This window comes from Delphinapterus leucas, chromosome 17 (assembly GCF_059928025.1).
Source record: "Delphinapterus leucas isolate spDelLeu-1000000601 "Yukka" chromosome 17, BTC_Dleu_Yukka2, whole genome shotgun sequence".
Lineage (NCBI taxonomy): Eukaryota > Metazoa > Chordata > Mammalia > Artiodactyla > Monodontidae > Delphinapterus > Delphinapterus leucas.
The window spans coordinates 32,562,798-32,590,750 of record NC_143145.1 but is presented as its reverse complement, the minus strand read 5'-3'; positions in this window follow the sequence as shown (position 1 = coordinate 32,590,750).

Below are 27,953 nucleotides of genomic sequence, written 5' to 3'. Positions count from 1 at the left end.
TATACATTTATGCCATCGACTTAATGCTGAATTCAGTTGAAGCGTGATTGCTGATAATTATGCTAAAAGGCCCACATCTTGTCTGTTCCCCTTTGGTATGCTACAGTTTTCATATACTTTGCTCTCTAATGAGGCATCAAAAGGACTCTATTAAAAAGAAACAAGACAATGACTTGATAGCACCTTCAATAAAAAAAGATTTGAGGGTATCTGCCTGATTTTAAGTATTTGTTTCCACCAGTAAATTTCTTTTATTTGGACAAAAAAAGTGGGCTGATATCTTAAAAGCTGCAGTGTGTTTGGTAGTGATTTCTTACTCAGGGCTTTTTTTTTAAGTGACGCTATCATAAGTCTTTGAGTAATTGCAGACTTTTAAAAGTATACATTATCAAGAAGATAAGAGAAACAGCCCTCAGCACTAACAATATTATCTTTTACCAGAATTGATTAGTCCATCCAATGTGTCTCAAATATTTTGTGTGAACTTACCCAGCATGTTAAAAATATGAATTGGGCAGAAAAGAAAACTTCTTCATCCTGCTCCATGTTTCACAGATGAGGTAATATAGTTAATGCAATAAAATGTTGAACAAATGAAATGTATGATTGTTGTAATACAAAGAGAAGACACGTATTAAGACAACTTTTTTTTGTCTTTAAAATGAACTTTAACTGTACTACAGTTAAGTCTGTGAACTTACGAAAATCCTTATGCAATCAACGATGTTCAATTTGTATTTTGCACTTACCACATGTCACAAACTATATTAATTACCATAGGATAAACAGAAATAAAAAAATGCACCTGTAGTTCAAGATGTTGAGGTGAAAGAAGTTATCAAGGAGAAACCACTAGGGAATCATTAAATGCAAAACTGCATGGACTATAAATGTTATGGGAGAATTAGGGAAGGAGAACTCAGTTTGTTCCGGAGTTCAGAGTTGTTTGGTGAAAGAGAATACCTTCAAGTTTGATCTCGCAACATTAATAGGGTTTATCAGGGCAGCCAGGAGGATGGTGTGTCTGCCAGGTAGCAGCAGCAACAATTCTCAGAAAGGTGTGGGAGTTAAACTGGAGATGAGGAGGAAGGTGCCATAAGGAAGAGTTTCTTGACTGGAAAGAAGAAGAAGAAATTCTGGAGAGCAGAACAGGCAGTCAGGCACATGCTGTGGAGCAACTCTGCGGTGGTATTAGGATTCAGGCATAGATGTTCAAGTTGGGATGGTCAAAAGGAAGCTAGTGAAGGGACTTGCACAAATGAACGACAAGATGAAAGTGGAGTTTTTAATATGTTTATCCTGGCAGGAATTTGGAGCCCAAATCAGAGCTGTAGAGTGAGTTGAGGCTGATTGGTCCTCTACATCTGAGTTGGTAAAAACTGGGAAGTGCTGATAAGAGAGGTAAATCCAGGAGATATTTAAAAGGACGTTAAAAGTCAAGGTATGGAGAGTATTTTGGATAGAGGTGTTAAAGAAGGAATGTGACCACAGACCCTGAATAGTTAGATGTGATGGTGGAAGTATGTGGACATGCTCTTAGAATGTTTCAGTGTCTTTGTGGTGAAATAGTAAATGTTTATTAGGTACTTTGCTTATGTTATCTGAGTGAATCCTCACAGCAGCCATATGAGGAAGATATTGTAATTCCTATTTGGTTTGAAGAAACTGAAGTTGAGAGGGTTAAGGGACTTGCTCAGGATCACATGACTTGTTCCACTTACTTTTCTCCAATTCGATTTTGAATCTGTGTGCTGGCCTCCCATTCTAGAACTTTCCATTCACTCCAGACACCCATGGTCTCCATCTCATCAAAAGGAATTTTCCCAGTCCTTTTCTTACTTTTGTAAATGTTCAGGTTACTTGATTGATCCCTCCTCCTTTAAATTCCTGATCAATCCATCGGATGCTATGGTACCACGTCCAGTTTATGCTCTATTTTCTATTTTCTCACACTTCTCTTAAATATTCTGTGCCTACTCCTCCATCCCTCTGCTATTTGAAAATCCTTGGAACTCTATCCTAGATCTTTTTATTTTATCATGTTATACTCTCTCCTAGATCAAAAATTCTATGACTTTTACCATATACAAGCTGGTTTTAATTAATAAATAAATGCCAACATTTATCACTCTAGCTAAGACCTTGCTTCTGAGCCACAGGCTCGTACCTATCCACCCCAAATCACCTCCTGCCTTGCTTACAAAGCCACTTTGACCTCAATATCTCCAAGCTATAACTCCTTATCCTTAAATCTTCTTTTTTCGGTGTACCCTATCTCAATAGGTACATGACCATTGGCCCATTTGCCCAAGCCAGATATAAGAAGATCATTGCTGGACCTAAAATCTAAATAATCACTAAGTTCTATGACTTCTACTTACCAAGCCTTATGGATTACATTTCCTCAGATTTATCCAGAACCCAAGCTTGTTTTGTTAGTTGCTTTATGCCTGGGTGTATGTAACCCACTATCTGGTATTCAGTAGTTACCCAATAGATATTAGTAGAATAAATGAATGAATAAACTAATGAATGGATTCAGAAAAGAATGAGTAAACAAATCAAATGAGAATGGAACTTTGCTTTCTGATTTTGAAATCTCTGATCTTTTCCAGCCAAACATTCTTTTTATGATAAGCTAGCTCTAGGACCTGGGTCTTTGATCCAGCATCTCAGTGTTCTTTCTACCTCTCATAATATATCATATCTGGGGAAAGAAAATCATGGTGTCACGGACACCTTATCAAGTAGCAAGAGAGTGCAAACCCCCCTTTAACAATGACAGACCAAAGACTTAGAAAAGACATCACCTACTCATGGCCATTCGGCTGGCTATTTGATAGAGGGACTAAAATTTAATCTTAATTTAGTGCAATAATGTTTCCTCTATTTCATGACACTTATTAATCTTTGAAAAAATTAAAAAATATTATACTCTTAAGCAACATGTATGTTAAATGAAATATAATTTCTGTTTATACAATATCTTATTTCTCTTGCTATCAGTAAACTATGTAGTCTTGGTAGTGTATAAATGCTATTTGCAATGTGCTTATAGTTTTCTATAAAGCTGCTCTGAATAAATGGATATTTTAATTTAATTGTTTCAGCAACAGAAAAGATTTCCCCAAACCTCAGAATAACATCTGACATCTTGATAAGCAAGAAAGGAGACTGAAGTTTGCCTGTTTGTCTAATAAAGTTGAAAAGATTGACTTGAGAGCTTGAACAGTTACTGGACTTTCTGTTATGTCCATCTTTAAGAGCTCGTAAAACTATTTTTGGCCTGCTTAAAATTTTAATGCATAGTCAAAGACACCTCCAAAACTTTGGAGATATTTGGGTATCACTTCATGATCTGCCCTAAGTTTGTAGTTCTTAATCCATTAAAAGACAGACCTGGGCTTCCCTGGTGGCGCAGTGGTTGAAAGTCCACCTGCCGAAGCAGGGGACACGGGTTCGTGCCCGGGTCCAGGAGGATCCCACATGCCGCTGAGCGGCTGGGCCCGTGAGCCATGACCACTGAGCCTGTGCGTCTGGAGCCTGGGCTCCGCAACGGGAGAGGCCACAACAGTGAGAGGCCCACATACCGCAAAAAAAAAAAAGAAAAAAAAAGACAGACCTGCTTGTAAATCCACAGGTGTAGATAAGAAGTCACTGTTTGACTGAGTCTGAACCCTTTTCAAATGAAAAATGTCAGTGGCAGAAAGAGAGGATTAATTACATTTTTAAAGGGTTTTCAAAGATTTTCATGATTCCTCTGGTATCACTTGAAATGTGACATGACTAGGTTCTTTTTTTTTTTTTAGTGTATAAAAACAAGCAAATTATTTGGGCATCATTTTTATGTAGAAAAGAACATTTTAAACTAGTGTTTAGCTGAAGGGTTGAAATGTATTTTATCTTTAGAGGGTAAATTGTAAAGAAATTGTTTAAAATGTAAGCATGAATGAAAAATAAGAACTATCAGATAGAAATTAAAGTTTCTTTTCAAATAGAAAAATTATCCCAATTTTTTAAATAACTGCATTATCAATATGAAAATGCATACATACGTTAAGAGATCTTTCCCACTGAGCCGTATTTGACATCATAACAGGTTGTTGGCTATGCTCTATCTTTGAGGATTTTCTATACAAGTCTCTGATTCTAATGCATTAATCAAAAAGATTGTATAAGAATAGGGCTTCCCTGGTGGCGCAGTGGTTGAGAGTCCGCCTGCCGATGCAGGGGACGCGGGTTTGTGCCCTGGTCCGGGAAGATCCCACATGCTGCGGAGCGGCTAGGCCCGTGAGCCATGGCTGCTGAGCCTGCGCGTCCGGAGCCTCTGCTCCGCAACGGGAGAGGCCACAACAGTGAGAGGCGGTAATACTATCAGGACATAAATGTCATAGATTTAATTACTTAAAGAGAAGGTCTCCAATTCCTGATTGAGATTTTTTTCCATTTATTCCAAACAATGTTTAGGCTTAATGACCAATTTAAAATTTTTTGAAGGCTTCATTTCTTTTTTTTTATTAATCTATTCATTTATTTCTTGAGTGACCATTTGATGAATTCCTACTTTATGCAAGTGTGTATACTGTCTTTACTTCCTGTTTCTCTTTAATGATCCCAAAGTAATAACTAGGAGGAAATAAAAGGAAGAAGACCATCCTAAACTGGCTGTTTCTTAAGGGTTTTTGTCCAAACCTTTTTGGTAACATAGAATCTTACCTAAAGTACCAAATATAAAAAAGTAATGACTTTGACTAAACATTTTTTTAATTTGCAAAAACATACATGTCCATTTTTTGCACTTGTATTTGTTCTATCCACTGAAACTAGTAGTAAATTCAGGAAATTGCCAAGTACTTTCAAAAACTCCATGTTGTTCACCAAGAGCCTTGAATCATTGTAGTACAGTTATTGCCTAAGGTATATATCTTTAATTGTAATTTTTTAGTTACTTTGGTGATCAAATATAGGAATTTTAACTCTAAGTCATTGTCCTAATGCTTCTTGTCTATCTGTTTTGGAATTGGATCAATGCTTTCTGAGGACGTGTTATCATTTCTACTTCTTAAGGATTTACTAAATAGAATGGACTTCAGTAGGTGATAAGTGTGCAAAGGCTAAAGAAAGAAATTGGACTAAATGTGAATATAATTATAAGGACAAGTTTTATTATCCTCTCAGGATACCAAGATCAGTTGTTTTTCAGATGAACATAATTAATTCTCTTTATATGAATCCTGAGAATAGTGTTCGTGTAAAGCAAGCACACAAAAAGAGACGGCTGTTGGTAAAGCACAAGTGAAAGTAATTTAAACGCCTCGTGTTCATTGTCTGCAGGAGAGCTGGAGGTGTTTCAGAAAGATGGAGAACGAAAAATTCAGAGTCGGCAGCAACTTGCAGTGGGAACCACCTGGGGGCCGTTCGCTGGGAAGATGGACCTGAATAATAATTCCTTGGTATGTAGATGTTCTGAGATGGTTGACTCTTAATACTTTGTCACAGTACAGAAATGATCTCTGCTTGCTTCCCAGTGAAATCACTAAAAATAGCTGTTTTTTCTTTTTCATGGACCACAAAACTGGGATGTCTTCCAAGTGGTCTGTCTCTGACAGTATTATACGTAGAATTTAGAAGGAAACAGGTTAATCATACTAAATGGTTATCTAGTAAGGTAATTTATAAGGTTGTGGCTTTATCTGCTTAGCCAGACTAATATTGTGCATATTTAATAATATATACAAATGCTTTTATTTTTTAGATGACACAAATGAATTGTCATACATTACAAGTTTACATGATGAACAAGGAATAAACAACCTTGATATTGCTTGGTAATACTATTTGTACCTTTAAGAGTGAGAATGAATGATCAGCATCATAATTTTTCTTGTTAACTTTTTTGTAAAAATTCTGAGATCAGAAAGTCTACCTCTAGGAAAGATTGTATGGACAACTGATTGATTAGATGTTTTAAAAAGTTATGGAAAGATGGAATATTTGGTTACATTTAAACTTCATTTCTTAATTGAATGTTAGCTTCCTATTGCAGCTGTAGCAAATTACCACAAACTGTGGCTTAAAACAACCCAAATTCATCATCTTGTAGTCTGAAAGGAATCTCTCTGGGCTAAAATCAAAGTGTCTGCAGGGCTGAGTTTTTTTCCTGGAGCTTCTAGGGGGGGAATCTGTTTTCTTTGCTTTTCTATCTTCTAAAGGTTATCCACAACCTTTGGCTTCCAACCCCCTTCCACCTTCAAAACCAGCAATGGCTGATAGTCTTTCTCATATCTTTATTCTGACTCTTGTGTCTCCCCCTTCCACATTCAAGAACGCTTGTGATTACATTGGGCCCACCTGGGTAATCTAAGGTACTCTTGCAACTTTAATTCCATCTGCTTTCTTAATTCCCTTTTGCCTTGTAACATTCACAAAGTCCAGGGATCAGGACATTAGGACTTCTCCTATTATAAGTAACAATACAAGTGATAAAACTTGGGGATAAAAACGTTTTATATTCTTCAGGAGATCCAGAAATTATTTATATGTATGGAAGTCCTTCTCTCTAAATGCCATTTTTGTAGGAAGAGTTTCATGCCTGCTAAATATCTCCATCTACACTGGGGGTCGGGGGGAGACATAAAAACTCCCAGGGGGGTTTGACAAGTGTGCTCAACTCAGCAACATTGCTTTCCTTTTTCAATTGAGTACGTGAAAGAAATTTCTTCTTCAAGCTATTACATGAAAGAAACTGGTATGTGCGGATTTTTGCTTATTTAGTGCCATGTGGATGAGACAGAGGTAATTGATTTAACTAAAAGTAATGATTGGAATAAATAAGAAACATTTGTGTCATCAAACTTTCAAACAACATAAAAGGTTCTAGGGGTGTGCTTTTTACTTCCTAAATCCATGTGTTTAATCCATAAAAGGATGAAGCAGGAGACTGTACCTGTGTTTAAGGACCAAACAAGTTGATAGACCAGGCTAAATATTTAATAATCTGGGCAGTTTAATTTGTGGTGGTCCAGTGCACCTACTTCAGAAAGGGTTTGCGAAGTGGCTTCACGAACACAGCAGACCTTAGTTGGCTGGGTTGTATTAGTGGACTGTTCTACTGATTCCTTTGATAGAGTAATATTAGCTATTATACTACTTTATCAAGCAAAGACAAGAGGAAGATTGTGTCAACATCAAAGGGTGAATTAAATGCTATTCAAAACCCATTTTATCTGGGGGTTTCTATTGGTTCTTTAGCATTGCTTTAAAAATGTTGTAGGCAATAAGATATTTATCTTATTTGTCACTGTATATCAGACACCAACATAAACTTTAGTCATTTCTCTGATATTTCTTCAAGAGTGTACTGCCATTGAAGTGGCAGCTATCGTTGCTATAAGAAATGCATGTTTTCCCCTTTATTACATCAACATAATATCTCTATGAAAATGCAACTTTTGATTAATCTTTATATCATTATATATATGTAGACTGGTGCTTTTTACACATTTTTAACGTATGCTAAATTGTGATGTGTGGAAAGTAAACCTATTTGTGGGACTTTAATTTTCCAGTGAAATATTTTTAGACAGATGATATCATTTGGTTCTTTTTTCATGCTTCTATACCACTCTAAAGCTATCTTGTGCCATACATAATATCTTTTAAAGGATTCAATTTATAGTTATGAAGTTTTTGGTGTTTTTGATACTATTTGAAGTGAATGACTGCTCTTTAGGGTATCAAAAACCAATCGTGGGGAATAGTTTTTAATAGAAAATAATGTTAATACCCTAATTTTCTCCTTTTTGCTTAGGATTTAAATATTTAATTCATGTTAATTCCCTAAACTATAGCATTTTCTCTATTTTTAAATGTAGTTGCTTTGCTAAAATATACTTAAAAAATTTTTTTGACAATAACATTCTTTTCCAGAATTTACTTTTGATTTTATGTCATTAAACACTACTAATACTAATATTGATACTATTGTTACTTCTGTAGAACAATTGTCTAAGTAATACTTCGTACTTATTTTTTCTAGACACTATATGGAGAATTGGAAATGGATTAGCTCCCTTACTCCCCAGAACAAACCTATGAATTTGGTTCTGTTTTTATTTATTTATTTATTTATTATTGAAGTACAGTTGATTTGCAATGTTGTGTTAGCTTCAGGTATACAGCAAAGTGATTCAGTTATGCATATATATGTCTATTCTTTTTAAGATTCTTTTCCCTTATAGGTTATTACAAAATATTAAATATAGTTTCCTGTGCTATACAGTAGATCCTTGCTGGTTATCTATTTTGTACATAGCAGTGTGTATATGTTAATCCCAACCTCCCAGTTTATGCCTCCCCCCTTACCCCATTGGTAACCACAAGTTTGTTTTCTATGTCTGTGAGTCTATTTCTGTTTTGTATGTAAGTTCATTTATATCATTCATTTTTTAAAATTCCATATGTAAGCAATATCATGTGATATTTGTCTTTCTCTTTCTGACCACTTCACTTAGTGTGGTAATCTCTAGGTCCATCCATGTTGCTGCAAATGGCATTTTTCGTTCTTTCTTTATTGCTGAGTAATATTCCATATCTTCTTTATCCATTCACCTGTCAGTGGACATTTAGGTTATTTCCAGGTCTTGGCTATTGTAAATAGTGCTGCTCTGAACATTGGGGTGCATGTATCTCTTGGAATTATGGTTTTGTCTGGACATATGCCCAGGAGTGGGATTGCAGGATCATACATTAGCTCTATTTTAAGTTTTTAATGAATCTCCATACTGTTCTCTATAGTGGCTGTATCAATTTACATTCCCACCAAAGTGTAGGAGGGTTCCTTTTTCTCTACACCTTATCCAGCATTTATTTTTTGTAGACTTTTTGATGATGGCCATTCTGACCAGTGTGAGTTGATACCTCATTGTAGTTTTGATTTGCATTTCTCTGATAATTGGTGATGTTAAGCATCTTTTCTTTTTTCTTTAAACTTTTTATTTTATATTGGAGTATAGCCGATTAACAATGCTGTGATAGTTTCAGGTGCACAGCAAAGGGACTCATCCATACATACACGTGTATCTATTTTCCCCCAGACCTCTCTCCCATCCAGGCTGCCGCATAACATTGAGCAGAGTTCCCTGTGCTATACACTAGGTCCTTGTTGGTTATCCATTTTAAATACAGCAGTGTGTACATGACGACCCCAAACTCCCTAACTATCCCTTCCCCCCATCCTTCCTCCTTGAATTTGGATCTGTTTAAAATTATATTTATGGATAAGAAAATAAAGGCTCAGGCCTTTTGATTCCAGTATCTGTGTTTTTAAAGACCAGGCCACACTCCTCCTCAATAGTATCTATAACATGATTTGAGTATGATAATATTGTTAGGGATTTCTTTACATGAATTCTAAGTTTATAAAAATCTCTGGGTGAAAATATGCAGTGATTAGAGGTAGACTCTTTTTTTTCTTACTTTGGACAAAATATTTGTTATTATACTTCATAACTATCATGACTGAGGAGTTATGAGTTAATTCAAAGACTACCACAATTTTATTACCTCTTTATATTTGGACAGTACTTTAATATGTGTTTTATATCATGAAGATAAATTTTCTTTACCATAAAATGTATAGCCTACTAAACCTTCTTTACCCAACCTGGAATCAAGTTTGGAATTAGCACACTCTTTTAAATTAGCACACCCTTTTAAATTGCTTATTCGCCAACCGACGTAATGTTACTCTGTTCAGACTCATGGTGTCGTCTCAAGAGATCCAGCACACTAATTAATCCAACACAGTAATTAATTGAGTCACCATGCCAGATGTCAAATCCTTTTTATATCTTTCAAGTTCCCATCTTGAAGTGCATTAGCAATATGCCACCTTCTGCAGGAAGCCTTTGCAGACCAGGCATTTGGATGTATGTAGAACATTTCCAGAAATATAGGGTATATAGAAACACCAAATGAATTGATTTGACAAAAAGTTTTCCTTGGAATCATGTAACACACTGAACACAGAAATAAATAATCTTTTGCTCACACCTCATTATCTTGTTAGATATTTCATGCTTAATAGCAACATATAGTTAATATTTTCATTGGGCCAGATAGGGGTCAAAGTGCTTTATAAGTTTTGTATCTCATTTAGTTCTTACATAAGCATATGAGAAGATAATATCCATTTTTTCCTCCTTTGTTATCGAGGAGGAAACTGCTACTGTGAGAAGTTGAATGACTAGCCCAAGGTAACCTCAATCTGACTTGAGAACCCATGTTGCAATCAAATACTGTCTGAGAAATTTTATCTGTAATATAGGAATAATAATGCTACCTAGATTATCAGAATTTTGTAAAGACTAAATGAGGTAACATACATGAGTTATCCAGAAATACTGACTACTGTTACTGCTCAGTCACCTGTAAAAATGGGTCCATTAAAATCTGTCAAGTTTAAAACTGAAAAGACACTCCAAATTAAATAAGTAAAACTATAGACTTTTGGCATTTGGGTATTTTACATGCCTAAATTTGACTATTTTCCAAGGACACTGTATTAGTCTGGGTTCTCCAGAAAAACGGAATAGGGTGTGGTGTGTGTGTGTGTGTGTGTGTGTGTGTGTGTGTGTGTGTGTGTGTCTAGAGAGAGAGCGAAGGGGAGAGAGAGAGATTTATTATAAGGAATTGGCTCACATGATCATGGAGACTGGCTAGGTGAAAATCTGTAGTTTAGATCAGCAGGCTGGAGAGTCAGTGGTGTAGATGAAGTTTGTTACTTGGGGAGGCCAGTCTTTTTGTCCTATTCAGGCTTTCAACTGATTGGATGAGGCTCACCCACATTACAGAGGGCAGTCTGTTTTACCCAAAGTTCTCTGATTCAATTGTCAATCTCAACCAAAACTCCTTCCAAGTTAATACACAAAATTAACCATCACAGATTCCAAAGGTCTATGGTATATTGTAAGTTTCAGTTTTTTCAGGCAGCCTTATGCCCCTGAATGAATTGTTAGCCAGCAAGTGAGCCTAGTTTTTTTTCCAACATCCTACCTCTGTGCCAAGGAATAACTTAACGTGCTATCATGGTGACACAAATTTCATGTTTTTGAAAGTCTTATAATTTTATTCATTGAAAATATCAAAGGACTATTGACAAGGAAGGAATTTTTAAAATCACTTTAAATTGTGATCAATATCTGTTTTGGAGGTGTTTTAGAATTTCTATATTTATATGTTGTGCCTTTGATGTTTTCCCATTTTCTCCTGAGGACAGAGATCTTTGTAATATGCTAAAATCTCTGCTATGCTAGCCCAGGTAAGTGCTTAATAATGATCAAACAACCTTTATATAGAAGGTTAGGTGTCTCTAATATTAGTGACATTTGCCCTCTCTGCCTTTTGATATATCAGCTGTCAGTAGCTAACGAGTCTTATTCAGCGAGCTGCATGCTGGAATCATGCAACATGCATACTTAATTAAACAGAACGTAAATAGAAAGTCCCAGGTTACTTAATACATAATAGTAAACTTATCACAATCTGTTTAATTCAACAAATGAAATTTGACATAGAAATTTCATTTTACTGACGCCATTCAATCAGAATAGAGCCTTGTTTTATTTTCCCATGGGATTGTGACATTGAATTCTACAAATAGGAAATACACATATAAAGGATACTATAGGCAAAATTTTATTGACTTGATGCTCACATTAAATTCCACCTTACATTTTTTAAGATAGTTATTAACATAGAAATGTGGTTGAGGAAAGAATTAGAGATTCCTGATCACATCACAGGGAAATATTAGAATTGTTAGATATCTCCATTGCTCCCCTTCTAGTTCTAACTCTTCCGGTACCCGTCTCTGAGCCCATTCATTGCCATGGTCTTCAAGCTTCATGTTGTACACACTCTAGAGCAACTATATCCCTATCCATGTGTCTCTAGCGTTCACCTGTATTGCCAAAGGCTGCTTAGTGGAATCATCTCTGACTTTCTATTTGAGAACATTTCTTCCAGCCTCAGGAGCAAACCTAACTGCAAGCCCGGCAAGCTGGAAGTGCTGGAGAATTAACGCTTCCAAAAGTAATCCTCAACCAATTATGGGCAGAAGTAGGTGGATAAATACCCCTGCTTCCTCACCTCTCCATTAGGATATGAGAAGTGTTCTACACAGTCTCTTGGAATCTGCCAGTGAAATTGAGGTCCAGCTGGCTTTATAACACAGCGTTTATGGGTTTTCTTTCCCTTCCTCCTTCCTCCTCCACACCTCTACTGAATTTTTCTGAGATCACCCCTCCAATAAACTACTGACACTTGAATCAGTCTCAGGGTAACCTTCTGGGGAAGCCATACCAACACAGCTTCTAGGATACAATAATGAAGTAAATTGGAAAGTTATATCCAAATTATTGTTGAGATTCTAGACGACATAGATTTTTTTTTTAATTTTTAGTATTCAATTCTAGATCACTGCCTCTGACAAATAATAGATACTCAATAGATTCTCTTTAAAATAAAAATCTGATCTAATTGAATTTCCTTACCAGGAGCAGTCTGACTGACTCTACCCATACCCTCCCATCTCCACCCTCTGAATGATATAATTTATAAGGCTGCTGAGGCATGACTTTTTGTGGGGTCTTATATTTCTTTTCATTGATGTTGACATTGTGAACAATATCCTCCTTTTAATATTCATTCTAATCTGGGCTCAGGACTACCATACTTTCCTACTTCTTATGTCTCTCTCGGTCTTGGCTCTTTTGAATTTAACTGTGAGTGTTTCCCAAAACACTCCAGCCTTTCTTCTCTTCTCCCTCTGTTTCCAGTGCCTCAGGGAGCTTATCCACTTGCAAAGCTTCAGCTACTAATTTACAAATGACATTTAAATTTAAAAATCTCTAACCTTGGCTTTTTACCCTTTCTCTAATAGCCCATTTCAACTGTTTTACAAGCCTTTCCCATTGACTTCCTCCAACTAAACAGTCAGGAGGCAAGTTTATTACTGTTTCCACATACTGTCTCTCTGTTCTTCTCCCTGACTTCCAAATTTTAGTCACCTTTAATCCGAAGTCTCTCCCTCTCCTTTCCTGCCTCTGCAGGAAGTTCTTTCTATGAGTTATCCCATGTTTCCCTCCCATTTCTACCTCTCCTTCTCTCACATCTCAAATGCCTATTTACATATGTAGTCATACACAACACACACACACACACACACACACACACACACACCCCTCTCCTTTATTGGTTATAACTAACACCCTTGTTTTTATCATCCACTCAGAGCCAGACATCTTCCAGAACTCTCGTTTTCATGTCCAGAAACCAAGTACCATAATTCCTGCTTTCTTCGTTTCTGTTCCCTTCTTTCTATTCCTGCCACCACTGCTGTAGGTGAAACCTCCATCATTTCTTCCTTGATTATCACAGTATTCTTCTAACTTTCTTCCTGCCTTCCTTCTTGCCTCCTTTTTCTTTACCCAAATCACAGTGTGTCCTAAAAGCAAAACTAATCACTTGTGTGCTTAAGACATCCTAAAGGGCACAAGAGAACCCAAACTTTTGGTGAAAGGGTCTTCATGACATCACCTTCTCGACTCTTATCCCTTTTCCACTCTCAGTGTAAGTTTCAGTCCACCTCAACTACCTGCAGTGCTTTGAAAACATTCTTGTCTTACATCTCTATGCATTTGGCCGTGCTGTTTTATCATCCTAGAAAGCCCTATGACCTACCCCTCGGCCCCTCTTCATCACATTAACTCCAATTGTTACTTCAAGACTCAGCCCAATGTTACCCCAAAGTGGACCTTCCCTAAAGCCTCCAGTCTGGAATAGATATCCACTCCTCAAGTATTTCTATGATCTTTAGGTTTACTAGGATAAGAACATTTATAACATAATTACAAATGTCTATTTACTTGTCTTTCTCCCCTGCAGACTGTATGCTCCTTATTTATCTTCTATATTTGTATCCTTCTTACCTAGAACAATGTCTGGTTCAAAGCAAGTCCTCAATAAATAACCTTTAGAGAATGAGTCAATTAATACTTTACTTTAACTTTTCTCCAGTAACAGTGAATGATGCACATCTTTCTTTATTTATTCTTGTATTCTCCCTGAGTCTTTTACCCATTTTTCCTGCCTCCTCTGAGATCTTACTTCATCTGCCCAAGTTAACAATACAATACTACAGTTAATGCCATCTTCTGCCTGTTTTGTTTATATTTTTTGCTTAATCTCATTTGAGGGTAATATATAATAGGGGAGGGCAATGACCTCTATTTCTTCAGTTTTTACCCAATAAAAAGATATGCCCATGATGGCTTCTTGGTAAATATTGAGTAATTTCAGTGTAAGATTTGCGCCCCTTTGAAGCAGTTAAAGACGACGAGGTGGTGAGCCCATTGAGGCAATTATGATTTGTTTATAACAGAATCCGTTTTAGATCCCTCAGTATGACATGGGTGAAGGCCAAGAAGGTATTCTGCTCTACCATGCTTTCTGTGAAGTCTCATCCAGCATCGCACTTTCCAGTGACAAACCATCTGGGAAATTCCATCTGTCTCTGCTTGGAAACTGAGGTGGCAGTCGCCCACTGTGAGCAATTTTCTATTAACTTCTTGGATAAGATCAGTCAGATTTATACTGAATTGATGGGAACCGTAAGAGCAGGGTTGTTCCAAGAGAAGACAAATGTACAGATTCCTCTAATTGGACTTAAGCCAGTTTCATTCACGGATGCCCTTAGGTTCTAGTAGTGCAAGGACTTATAACCTTTTTAATTGTACCCTGTTCCTCTTGGGAAATGTTGGTGAAATTCGTTATTGATGGAGACTGTAGATTTGTCCCTTAGGGAGGCCAAGATCCTGGCTTCTCTTATACTCTGTCTGCCATGTGGAGAATTAATGGAAACTGAGTGGACAGGGAAGCTGCTCCAAGAAGACATGAGGCAAGACATTTAGTACAGCAGAGCCTTGGAAAATGGTGTGTTGGTCCGGTTTCTAGAATTAGAGGACAATTTTGTTGTTTGTTTGTTTGTAAAAAAGGGGAGAGCTCAGGGAGAGGAGAGATTGGTATGGAGTCCCAAGTTAGTAAAAGCATCCTGTAGAATTTGAGTCAGAAAGAAAGAAACCAAACACCAAATAACTACTCCACAATTCAAATCTCTAGAAGCAAACCAGCAAGGTCAATTACATATGGATCCGAATGGACTTACTGTATTATAATGTAGGCATAGTGAGGTTGGCAGTGGATGGAATTATATTGTAATGTGGGAAAATAACCGTTGAAATGAAAACCTAAAGTTTGCATTTCCTGGTAATTTGTATCTGGCTCCAAAAAATACACCTTTTATATGTAGCTAGTCTGTCTGCTAATCTCAATCTCCCTCTAATTTGCTTTTTCTCCTGACGGTGAAGTCTTTCTAGATACGTTATGTTGGGACTTGGATTTGAAAGGTAGGGACACAAAGACACAATTCCTTGCTGTATATAGACAGTTTTATTTATGGGTCTAACTTACTGGCCTGTGCCTGAAACTTAAACACATTTTTGCCTTTGGGTTACGATACCTGGCTAAACCTCTTTACTTATACTTAGGCCAAGTTTTAATAAACAAAACGCATCTTTTTTGTTTAAGATTATTCCTTGTTCCCTTTTTCTAGAATTCCAAGGAGAATTTTATTGAAAGTGATCTTCTCATGGACTTATCAAAATGACTCTGTGATACGCTATTAATTTAATCAATGTCTGGAAGGAGTAGTTGTCCATATCATTATTTATGTGATTAAAGTTGCTCTACTAGGAAGAGTATGTGTGTAAAGTTGAAGAGACTAATGAGAAGCTCTACCTTTTCCACAGAGTATGGGTATGGAAGATGAAGTCTGGCTTTTGGTTTATACATCCAGTTACTCTTTATGGAGTAGTTCCTGTTTGTAGATCTTTTTTCACACTTCAGGGTCCCTTAGGGGAGAGAATCTCTTTTCCCTCCGGGGAGTCTATCAGATTCTTGGGTGGTGAGGAAGTATTTTGCAAAATATAACTCTGTTGTTTTCATAACACAAATTATAGAAAAATACTTTTGGCTGGAGGAGAAGATAAAATGAGAAAGCATATGAGGAGTAGTTGTTTACAAAGTTGACCCAAAGTTTCATCGATTATTTTATGATATATCTGGCATGCCTTTCAAAGTCTTTCTCCTTGACTTTTTTGGAGACTTGCTGTTCCACAACTCTTTTTAGAACAATTGGTTTGGCATGTGCACTTACCTGTCATTTGCGTGTTTATAATAAATATTGTTCCAATGTTACGAGAATTTAGCAGTGATGTCAGCTAGGCATAATAATTAATTCATTCAGTAACTTGGAGATGGTAACTGTGAAAGAATGGACATAAGTGCTATTTTGTATTCCTTCTGCTTGATCTTAAAAATCAATATTACTTAGGCATAACCCTTTAAATATAAAATATTAGACTCATAAAATATCAGACTCTGTTTTTTAACTATCAACAGGTATTCCCAGGACACCATTAATCAAGCATCATAACTTAACATTAGCTCTCATTTAGCATTGTCAATCTTTAGTCTCGTAAGAGGTTTTCCTGGTGTAGGCAGGTTTGCGAGTCTGATCCTGTCCAAACCACTCCTGCAAGGTGATGTTGTATGATGTCCAGAGGCAATAATTCTTACATACATTTATAAAAGAAAAATAAAGTAATATTTCTAAAATGTTTTTGTAAACTTGAGAAATTATTTGAGAAACTCTTTTCTGGAGATGAACATCTCTTTTCCTTGTTAATTTAAGTATTGAATTTAAAGTCATTCTTTATTATTCACTTACTTTTATATCACTTTTTAAATAAAATCCTTTGCCCTAGTTCAACAAAACTGTGCTTCTTGATTCTAGTAACCTGTATGTCATTTGTGCTATTCTATATGTTTTATATCTCTTTCTATTTTAAAGGTCAGGAGCTCAGAGTCAAGCATAGGGTTACGTGTGTTAGTCTTGTGGTTTTCTCATACTCTTTATTTTCTCGGGGTCAGAAATATGAGCACAGCTTGTCTATGTGTCTTTGGTAGAGTGTCTCATACAAGGCTAGATTCAGAAAGTGACAGCCAGAGCTGTGGTGTCATCTGAAGGCTCAACTAGGAGAAGTTCTGCTTGAAAGGTCACTACATGGCTGTTGACTCAGTTCCCTGCCTCCTGGGCTTCTCCATAGAGCAGCTCACAGCATGGCAGCTGGCATCTCTCTGAGCAAGCAAATGAGACAGCAATACAAGGAGCCCAGGACTGAAATCAGCCCTTTTGTTACCTAGTCTCGGAAGTGGGCATCCCATCACTTTTGCTGAATTCTATTCATTGGAATTGACTCACTAGGTCCAGCCCACCCTGAAGGGAAGGAAATTGCACATAGGCTTGAAACCAAAGGCTGTGATCACTGGGGACCTCTCACAGGCTGTTTACCACTAAAAGTAATTTGCATAAATAGTTACCTGGCCTCTGAATAAGGAAGGACTTTCAAATAATAGTAGCAATGGGAGAAATCACAAAAGAAAATCCAATTAATTTGAATAGAAAAGACTAAATCATATATTATAAAGCACCATAACCAAAATCAAAGTTTAACTGGTAAGTAAAAGACATTTGTGAAAATGAGATACATTTTATTCTCGTTTTCGAAGGTAAATAAGGTCTTCCACATAGAAGGTCATGAATAAATTCTTGATTAATTTGTTTAGAAATTGTGAGGACAGAGAAAGATGAATTAAAATATATGAAACATAAGTTATACAAAATCTAATGGGAAATAAGAACCAGAGGCAGATTGTTTGCTGAGTATTTCTTCTCCTTCAGTAGTTTTGAGAAACATACACTAACATATCGTAAAGATCAGAAATGGGGAGAAAGCATGGGAAAGAGCCCATGATGTGGTCGATGTAGCCTGATGCTAGTCCCAACTGTTATTACACAAAGTGGATGTGCTATCTTGGGTAATCACACCTGCTCTCAGTTTCCTCATTTATAAAATGGGGGGTATTATACCACCCCTATATCTTAGAGTTGTTGTAAAATTATATAAAATTATATGCATTTAGTCACTTTGAAAAATATACAGATTATTATGCAAACCTAGATTACTTTTTATTATGCCTGTGAATAGAAAGTAGATTACTCGTTCCTTTAATTCACCAAGCAGTGCTTCAAGCCTTTTCTCTTCAGTCCCCTCTCTGAACATATTTAAAAATCATTTTTGGTTGTCATTGTACATATGCATCTTCATACACGTGTGCACACATGTATTTATATACACACAAACACACACACACTCATCAATTAGCTAGCATCAGTATTCTGAGAACTCATAGCCTAGAGGAGTACAAGGTATGAACTTAGAGCATTTATCATCTAAGGAGACAATCACCACAGAAGCAGAGAAAAAACATGTATTTTTAGGAAGAGAAAGAGAGGTTAAGTGGTCAAACTGCTTTTTGAATTATGCTGGCTTCTTTGTGTTTTCTTTTTGTAAGGAGTTATTCTTCAGAAAGCATTTCTCAGGTGGGTGATTGGGGATTTCAGACAACTGGAAAAGTAATTTACCCTGATTCACTTTTGAGTTACGTTTGTATTTTAAAATGTTAACTCAATTCTTTCATTACTTATGGCATTTTAGAGCTCAGTACAGAACGGCGTGAATAAGGCAGTCATAATGCAGACAGCGATGCACCATAAAATAAGAAGAAATGGGGGCAGAGTTCGGAAGAGCAAAGGCAGTTCACGTGCCTTAAGTTTTAGCTTTTATGAAGAAGTCCAGCAAAGACCGTTTGTTTCTCATCACCCTATGTGTGAGCATTATCCCATGGGCAGGTGCAGCATCATTACCATTCTGCATCTTAAAGCCACTGATGCTCAGGCCCCTGTAGAATATTAGTCGGTGGAAGGTGCCCGGTGACGTCCTCATGTGCATCTGAGATAAGCCTCAGGGGGGTCCAAGTACATGTCAAATAAAATATCTACAGGAAAAAATAAGACAGCATTTGCCTTTCCTGAAGTAGTTCAGAGGTGGTGAAAAGAGTTTATCCTTTATCTGAATATTGTCAGCAGGGAACATAGGCAGTTTTATAATTGTTGCATTCCTTCAAAACTTTGTGACAATTGAGAAAGTTGGACATTGGCAGAAGCGTTCCTCATCTTTGCTGATACTCCAGACGGAGACGGTTCAGGGAAGAAGAGTGCGTGACAAAAGTCAACCCGTGGTCCGCTCCATTACTTCATTAATCAAGTGGAAGCATTCTGAAAAATGTTTCTCTTTGGTTGCGGCCATCTATTTTTTGGTGTTAATCGGCGCCCTGTGGCAGGGTTTTGTGAAAGGAAACAATGAACAGTTGTAGCATCCCCCCTACGCGCAACTGCTGTCGCCCCTGTCAGAAGGCTCCGAGGATGATGCAGGTCTGTATCATCCTGATAAGGAAAAGAGGATTCAGAATGGCTTTGGAGAGAATTTGTGGGAGTAGTGTGTGCCGTTTTGGACTAGACGAGCTATGGAATACAGCAGAGGCCCTTAATGGGATCCTAAGGGTTCAGTGCCAGACCTTCTGTTGCTTCTTGAAGATTTTCTAATGAAATATTTTGATGGTGAAATTCTGAGACTGTCAGAGGTTCAAGATGCTGTTTTCAGTTGTTTGTTCCATAAGCTGTGATTAGTCAATCCAGGTCAAAAAATAACAAGAAAAGAAAAGAAAAAAACAAAACAAAAAAACTCAAGAAACCTCCCACAGTATGTATGGAGGTCACTTTTACTCTGCTGACAATGCACTTCCATGCCACTGTCATCACGAGCTCTGTACAAGTGGCCAATGCGTTTTATATACTGTCGATTCCTATTTTATGGCTAGATGAAATATGAAACTATCTTTTATAATGCTGATTCCATTTTGGCAGGCCTTTGGATCCACATATGGTTCAGTTAAGCTGTTTTGGACCCTAATGTACCTTTGTTATTTATTGGGATTTTTTGAAAGGGGTTAAATGTTCTATTTTCACTCTGGATTAACAAACACACATTAAATGTTTCCTAAAAATTTATATAGCTGAGAGAATTCTAGTGAGCTTTAGAAACTGATCTGCTATTCTCAGCTAAAATAAAGTCATTCTTACCCATGAAGGAAAAAAAAAAAGGCAGCTGAAGTTCTAGCAAAATAGAAGTAGTATTGTATAGAACAACACAATAAAATGAAAACAGAGAGCAGTTCGTAAACGGGGGCCAGGAAAGTTGTCATCCTGTTACCAGTTGTAATCTTTAAGCATCTTTAGGCTTACAGATGCTGCTAGGATTTTCTTTCATTCATTCCACTGTTATTCTGGCACGTTATAAATAAACATACAGGCATGAAGAGTAGAAAACAAAGTGGTTGTCAGAAGGATGAATGATAGGCAGTGACCTCACATACCATGGATAGTACGATGCTCAGTTAGGCAGGCTTAGTTGCCTAGAGGTGAAGTGAAGTCCCTCTACTGAGGCCTGGCTGATAGAGACTCCCTCTTCAACTTTAATCTCTTTGTTTTGTTGAGTTTAACTCAGGCTCTTAACTTCTGTTTAAAAGAATGTCTGTATGTAAATATGAGGAAAGATAAACTAGAAGGAAAGTGACATGTTTACCAATGTCATTTCAAAGCACAACATTTTCTTAAAAAACTCTGGAAGGAGAGGTATATTTGGATAATAATAGTCATACTTTGCATTTGTGAAGCACCTTCAGATTTTTCTTATATGGTCATCTATTTTTTTTTAATTAAATTTATTTATTTATTTATTTTTGGCTGCATTGGGCCTTCGCTGCTGTGCGCGGGCTTTCTCTAGTTGTGGCGAGTGGGGGCTACTCTTTGTTGCGGTGCACAGGCTTCTCATTGCACTGGCTTCTCTTGTTGTGGAGCACGGGCTTTAGGGCACGCAGACTTCAGTAGTTGTGGCACGTGGGCTCAGTAGTTGTGGCTCACGGGCTCTAGAGCGCAGGCTCAGTAGTTGTGGCGCACGGGCTTAGTTGCTCCGCAGCATGTGGGATCTTCCCGGACCAGGGCTCGAACCCATGTCCCCTGCATTGGCAGGCGGATTCTCAACCACTGCACCACCAGGGAAGCCCCCTGGTCATCTATTTTTATTTGAAGTTAATCACTAAATAAACTTGCTAGAATGGGCACAATCTAAACTTTTGTCCATTGGTTACCTAAGGGGCTGGATAAAAGAGTGGAGATGGACCCATTTTAACTTATTACCCTAATCCCCCACCAAATTGTGTGCCTTCCAAGTGGTATATTATTTTTATCTTTTGTACAGTTATTTTATCCTTTTTACATGACAGGGTAGTGGAATAATTATTTTTATTATTTCATAACTAATTTAACAGTCTTCCCCTGCTATTAACTACTAGCAATTGAATGACCAAAATCTCTTTCTTTCTCTAATGTTAGATGTATTGTGCTAAACATCTTGAGGAAAATGTGACTCAATATTTATTAAAGTACGTGCTGTAAGTGAGGAACTCTGCTAAGAAGTGAGGGTACAAAAATCTGAATTCTCACCAAGCAGAATTACTTCTTGATAAGTATTTAAACATAACTGAATTCTATCCATAGCCTTTATATATTACTTTAAGCAACCTAGCACACAAAAAAACACATTCACACACACTCAACCATGCACACACATAAGTCTTCACACACACACACACACACACACTCTCTAAATGGTTGATTGTTAAGCCAATAACTAAGATTAATATTTTCATTTTATTTTGTTTAACTCAACTTTCCTAAATAAAACAATCTCATGAAATAAAGCACACCTCTGTTGTTGAACAAGTTACATAAACTTAATATTTTTCCTGTCATTAGACAACATTATAAATGTTGACAATGTTTCTCATTTTTTCCTCATAATTTTATTATTTTATCTCATGGCAAAACACAAATTATCATAGAGATATTTTAAGTACTCCAGTAGGTAACTTGGAATAAATATATTGAGCATTTTAGGTGAATAAATTTGGAGGGTGAAAAAGATGTTTTAATTCTTGATCACCTGGAGAGTTATAGAAAGTCCCAGTTTCGTTAATGGCAAATATAGTAAGAAAAGAAAAAGAAATGTGAGAAATGAAAAAATATGCAAACATAAAACGCAGAGTGCTCTCTCATATTATTTGATATCCTGTGAGTTTCCATTTCCCCTTACTCTGTATTCGCTATGCGTCTGAATTATTGAGAACTGTCCCTAACCTTCGTTGAGATGATATAAGTGTTTTGTGATTATTCAGGATTCAAACAATTTAAGTGAATTAGGGATACTGAATTGTATGTTCAGTTCTCAGTATTTATCTTTAAAATTAAGAAATAGAGTGGTTTGGTAACATTATTTTTGTGAATTATTGTAATATTTGCTGCGAGTTGTATATACCACTCACATTGTAGGAACAAAAGAATACTCAATCTTTTGTTGTTTTCATACCTCCTTAGCCACTGAAGGCGTTGAAAAGAGAAGCAGGTCATCTCCTTTCAGCTTGTTTGACAGCATCCAGAGGAACATGGAGCCAACTATTTGAGTTGCATCTTCTCAATAGTTCTCCAACTATCTTTTACTAGTTCATATGCAGTTATCTTAAAGTTGAAAGGAAGGGAAATCAGTAGAAACAGGAAGTACAGTCCATTTTAGCGTATCACTTCCTACAGTCAAGCTTTCACTTACCTCATTTTACTGTGTTTTACCATAGTTTCTCCTGAAAGGCATTGTAGTGTGAGCTGAATATTTTTTAACATCAAATAATACAGAGTATTCATAACGTTTCTGGAACTTAAGAATTTCTCAGTAATTTGCTTCTATTTTGCAGATGTGACTCATCTCAGTTCTACATAATCCATGTTGACTAACTGTGAAATAATAGAATTAAAAATTTTTTTTAACTAGTGAACCTAACATGGTAAAAGTGTTGGATTCCATCAGCGTTTCACCTGGGCATTAATATTAATACTCTGTTGGGAACAGGGACGTTCTTTCCTCATTGGGGTATGTGGGAATAAAGCAGATTCCCCAGCAAAGTGACTGAATGTTCACTAGAGTTGCTTAAGTTGGCACTTGAGTTTCTTTTTATGCTTTAAGAAGAATGCTGCATACTGAATACAATTGAATATACTAGAAAACTGATAAAAGAGAGGTAACTTCATAACTCCACAGGCATTAATTACATTTTTATAGTTTCCATTGATATTATAATGCTCTTTATGCTGTTAAAAATCTGATCCTAAATCAGGATGAACTTTATTATTATTCTATGTGCTCTTATTTATGAGATGGTAGGTAAGTTTTTATAATATTTCTATTAACCTTACGTTGAATGAAATATGATGACTTCTGAAATAGCTAAAGGAAAGAAGTTTCTTTTAATGACAATGTAATTAAAGGTGCTACAGATTTTTTTTAAAATATGTTTCAGCATCTGTATTTCTGTCAAATTCTTGGAATAAACCGCATTGCATTTGTGACACAGCAGAATTTCTGGATCAGATTCTATCCACTCTTCTGCGAAAAGATCATCTTGGTTTTAAGCATTTAGTACTCAGTATGGCTGTTCTTAATTTGTCATTGAGATTATAATGTGGATATTTGGGTTAGAAAGTAAAAACTAGCCTTAAGCTTTTAAAAAAGAATTTATTTAACTGAATCGGTCCAGATCTCCAGATTTCTCCCTCTAATTCTATGCTCCCTCTTTAAAGACAGTAGCACTGATTTGTAAGGATTATTGTCTTTGGTTCCTGTGTCAGAGAGTTAAGCGGTGAGAGCAGTGGGATTGCATTTTCAGGATGCCACATGTGCACTCTTTGATCTGAGGTACAGTGTGCCCCAGGGAATAAGTTCAATCTTGATTTCGTTAGTCAGTCGTCCACTATCAGGTACCACTGCCCTGATTAGCAGGCTGAAGAAAAAGAGCATACTGTGGGAGTGTGCTACAAAGATGAAAAATAGTGGTGAGTCTGTTGGCAACAGAGTCAGCCCCTAGTTTCACTATGTGACTTTTGCTTTCTCTTTGCATAAATCCCCTTAGTGTGTGAAGGAACAAAAATCAGTATTTCCATATATCTTTCCACAAACTAATGATTCTTTTCAGGTAGCAATTTCCTTTCTTTGTTTAAATTCATTATTGCAAAATGGAAACTGGAAGGACAATTAGCAGGGTGCATTGTGGTGGTTGCTAAGAGAAACTCAAATATAGCTGCCTAACATTCCTGCCATTCTGTGAACCAAGCCAATGGCTAACTCTTGTAAAATGTTCGGAGTCTGGAAAACTAGCATCATACCTCTGCTGTTTCCACCCCTTCATCTGCTACATAGATGTGAAATAGTTCTCTGGACCCAGAGAGCGTCAGTATCCATCCATTAATCAGTGATATCTCTGCCAAAGCATTAGAGTCCAAAGATTTTCTGAATCGCTTGCCATGTGTCCTTTTCTCTTTGATCAAAGTAAAAGAGAGAATATCTCCAAACATGTGAGGGTATATGCTGACAACAACTGCAGCTCTTGGTCTCTTTAGATACATATTTGGGATCTGCCCATGTGTATTGTATATTGTGGTGTTGAGATAGAAATGGAGGTTCTGAAAAGAAGACTAAACAGTGGATAAACTTTTATCTTAAGTCTTTTCCAAATCTCACTATTCTATTTCAAAATTTAAATCGTTTACTGAAAAAATATTAATTTTTATTTGTGAGTACCTTTTATAGAAAAATACAAGGTACAGATATAGTTGTATCATAAATACTTATGGTATGCTCATGTCCCACTAAAGTTATTTACTATTGTACTTGACCTTGTTGATGGGACCAGTTTGATAAGGTTAAGGTCAATGACTGCATTATTTTTAGACAAGATACAAATGTAGAATGTTCTGTTTTGCTTTACCATGTTAACAACTAGTAGCATTTAGAGTTCTCTATGTACTGCTGATTTCAGCCATGCATTCGTCATCAATGATTATCCAAAATATTTCAGCACCTGTAATTAATCACAGATTTGAGAAAAGAAACACAAACTAAGATATAGTTTGGCTTTTCCCCCCTCCCAGAAAGTCTGGACAGAGTGCTACTAAGAATAACAACAGTGCTTGTAATAATCATAATCGTGCTTTCAATATATATGAAAAAAATCACTGAGAGAAAAATTCTTTTGATAACATTTTCTAATTTAATCCCCTTATATCATTTGCTTAAGTTTATGTGTTACATCATAGTGGTAAGAAAAGGACTGTCTATTTTATAAAAGAAGAGGGAGTAGTGACCTCTTCAGTAGTAAGTTTCTAGCAAAAACATTTGTGTTCTATTAATTATTTAGACTAATGATCACTAGTATCTTTTCTCATGCAAATATTTATTTAGCTCAATGTAACTAGCATAACAATTTCGGTAAGCAGCGCTAGATTTATATAATAGACCTCCCAGGAGATAAAATCTTCTAGATGCCTTTATGGCTATTAAATTGTCATTAATGAGTTTAAAAAGTCATCCTGACTTTTTTGTAGATTGCATGCACTTCCCTGCTTCAATGAAAAGTTAAATAATGAAGTGATAATCGTGAGCTTTTCTGTACTAGGGCATAGGAGCCAAAGAACGAATGAATCAGTGTAGTACAAGAATCTTCAATTTAAAAGTTGAAGAAGCTTCTTTTGAACTATTTTTGTATTAAGGTACCTTACATAGTATCATGAGAGTATAATAGAGCTGGACCAAAGACTTAAGGAGTATAAACAAACCTTTTCAATTTCTTGTGATGGAGATTAATTTATCAGGTTGATGTCTGTAGACTGCAAATAGTTAATGCATTTAACCTCATTCAGTAGCTAGAACTAACCTGTTTATAAATACTCTAATTAGATCAAAGCATAGAAATAACCAGAATGGATGTAACAGGCAAAAAGACAAATGAATGCACCTGTATCAATAATAAAGGGGCATTTTTCCCCTTACATGTTCATTTTACTAAAATCGTTCTACACTTTCCTGTTCACTTAAAATCTAGTTATTCTAAACTTTGAAAAATGACTTCAAGAACACCTAGTGCCTTAAACTATGATTCTCAGCAACCTTGGTTTATCTCACTCAAATTTGTTTAGGCCCCAGTCAGGCCTGCTCGTTCCTGTGCCAGGATCTATTAATGATAATTACCTAGAATACTATCCCCATTCTGTGATACCATCACATCATTGTGAGGAAGATTGCGATCTTATCGCAGCCTATTCTGTTTAACTCTGACACTCCTTGCATTATACTGGGGCCTTGATAAGATCATGCCTGTTAGGATCAGACATTAGTTGGAATCAATATTTGAAAATGTGCCTGTTTTCGCTTAATAGTAAAGTTAGTGTGAGTGTTGAAGTGAGATCATTTGTTGGATGAAATTGTACAACTTTATCTTGTCAAGGGTTCTTTCTATGACTTTATGCTCAAAAGCACAGAATGAGGCCTTGGGGAAACCATAATATTACTGACCAACCTACCTGGATATCCTACCTTGATGAGAATATATGATAATTTTAAACTGATTTAGGTCAGAAAAATGAGTTGGAAAGAATGAAAGACTACCTTCATAACTCTTCATTAATGAAGCCCAGTTAATTCACTGGTTCTTAACCAGTGACAGTTTTGCCCCCAAGGAACATTTGACAGTGCCTGGAGACATTTTTGGTTGCCGAAGCCTGGGGCGGGGGTGGGGGGTGGGAGTGGGGGGCGGCGGGGAAGGGAGGGAGGAGAATAGCAGTGCTACTGCCCTCTAGTGGGTGGAGGCCAGAGTTGTTGCTAAATTCCCACAATGAAGAATAAGCTGACCCAAGAGGTCCACAGTGCCAAGGTTGAGAAACCGTGATGTAAGGTATACCACGAATATTCCAAAAAGTAGAAGTGTTGGGCAGCAATGGATTTCAGTTTTTAAGGTGGTTATCTATCTGCCTGGGAGGAACGAATGCTGCAGCTGTCCGTTTTCCTCCTTTTTCTGGTTAGGAACAACATCTGATAGATTTGTAATTAAGGAATTCTTTTAGGCATACACATCTAGAAATCTGAGTGGTTTCCTTCAAATTTGTGCTGAATGGAACTTCAGGTAGCAAAGGTAATGTGAGAAATCAGCCATGTAACATCTTTGGTCTTAATAAAGCCAAGCTCTTGAAACCTTGTGGGATACTACACTCCATGTTTGGAACTTATTCATATTTTTTTAAATTAATGAAATATGGAATGGAATATCCATATTTATCACTTCCCAAAACTCCTCCAACTTCATGAGATTTGCTTATTATCTGATTATATATTTTGTTATATATACAATTTGGTTATTTATTTAGTATATATTATTTGGTTACATACTCATGCATGAAAAACAACATTGAGTATTATATTTTTCATAGTATTTGGGAGATTGTTTTGCACAATAAATGTTGGAAATTTAGATAAGTTTGTTTCAAAATTTTTTTTAGCCTTTGAATGCTTACAGGAAAACAATAGGCAACACATTTACAGTGCATTTTTTTTTTAAAATTAGAGGATGTCTTTCTTGGGTTCACGCATTTTATGATTACTAAAGTCTATGCAACTGAGTTTGAGATGAAGGTCTTTCATCTGCCAGGACAGTAGAGAGAATTTTTTCCTTTTTGTATTGTTGAGAATCCTGAAAGCTTTTTTCCTGACTACTCAGATGGGAGCAGCAGAAAGGGGGCTAGAAGTGCCAATGGCAGTGAAACTGTGGAAGATTAGCACACTTCTTTTGATGAAAGGTGACTTCCCAGAGGACTGGAGAATAAACATGTGGGCGGAAGTGCTGGTTTGGAGAAAAGGCACTGAAGTAAATGAGAGGAGTTTTCCACTTAAGTCGAGTTCAGGGCTCAGAACTCTGAACCTGCACAGCCTGTCCAA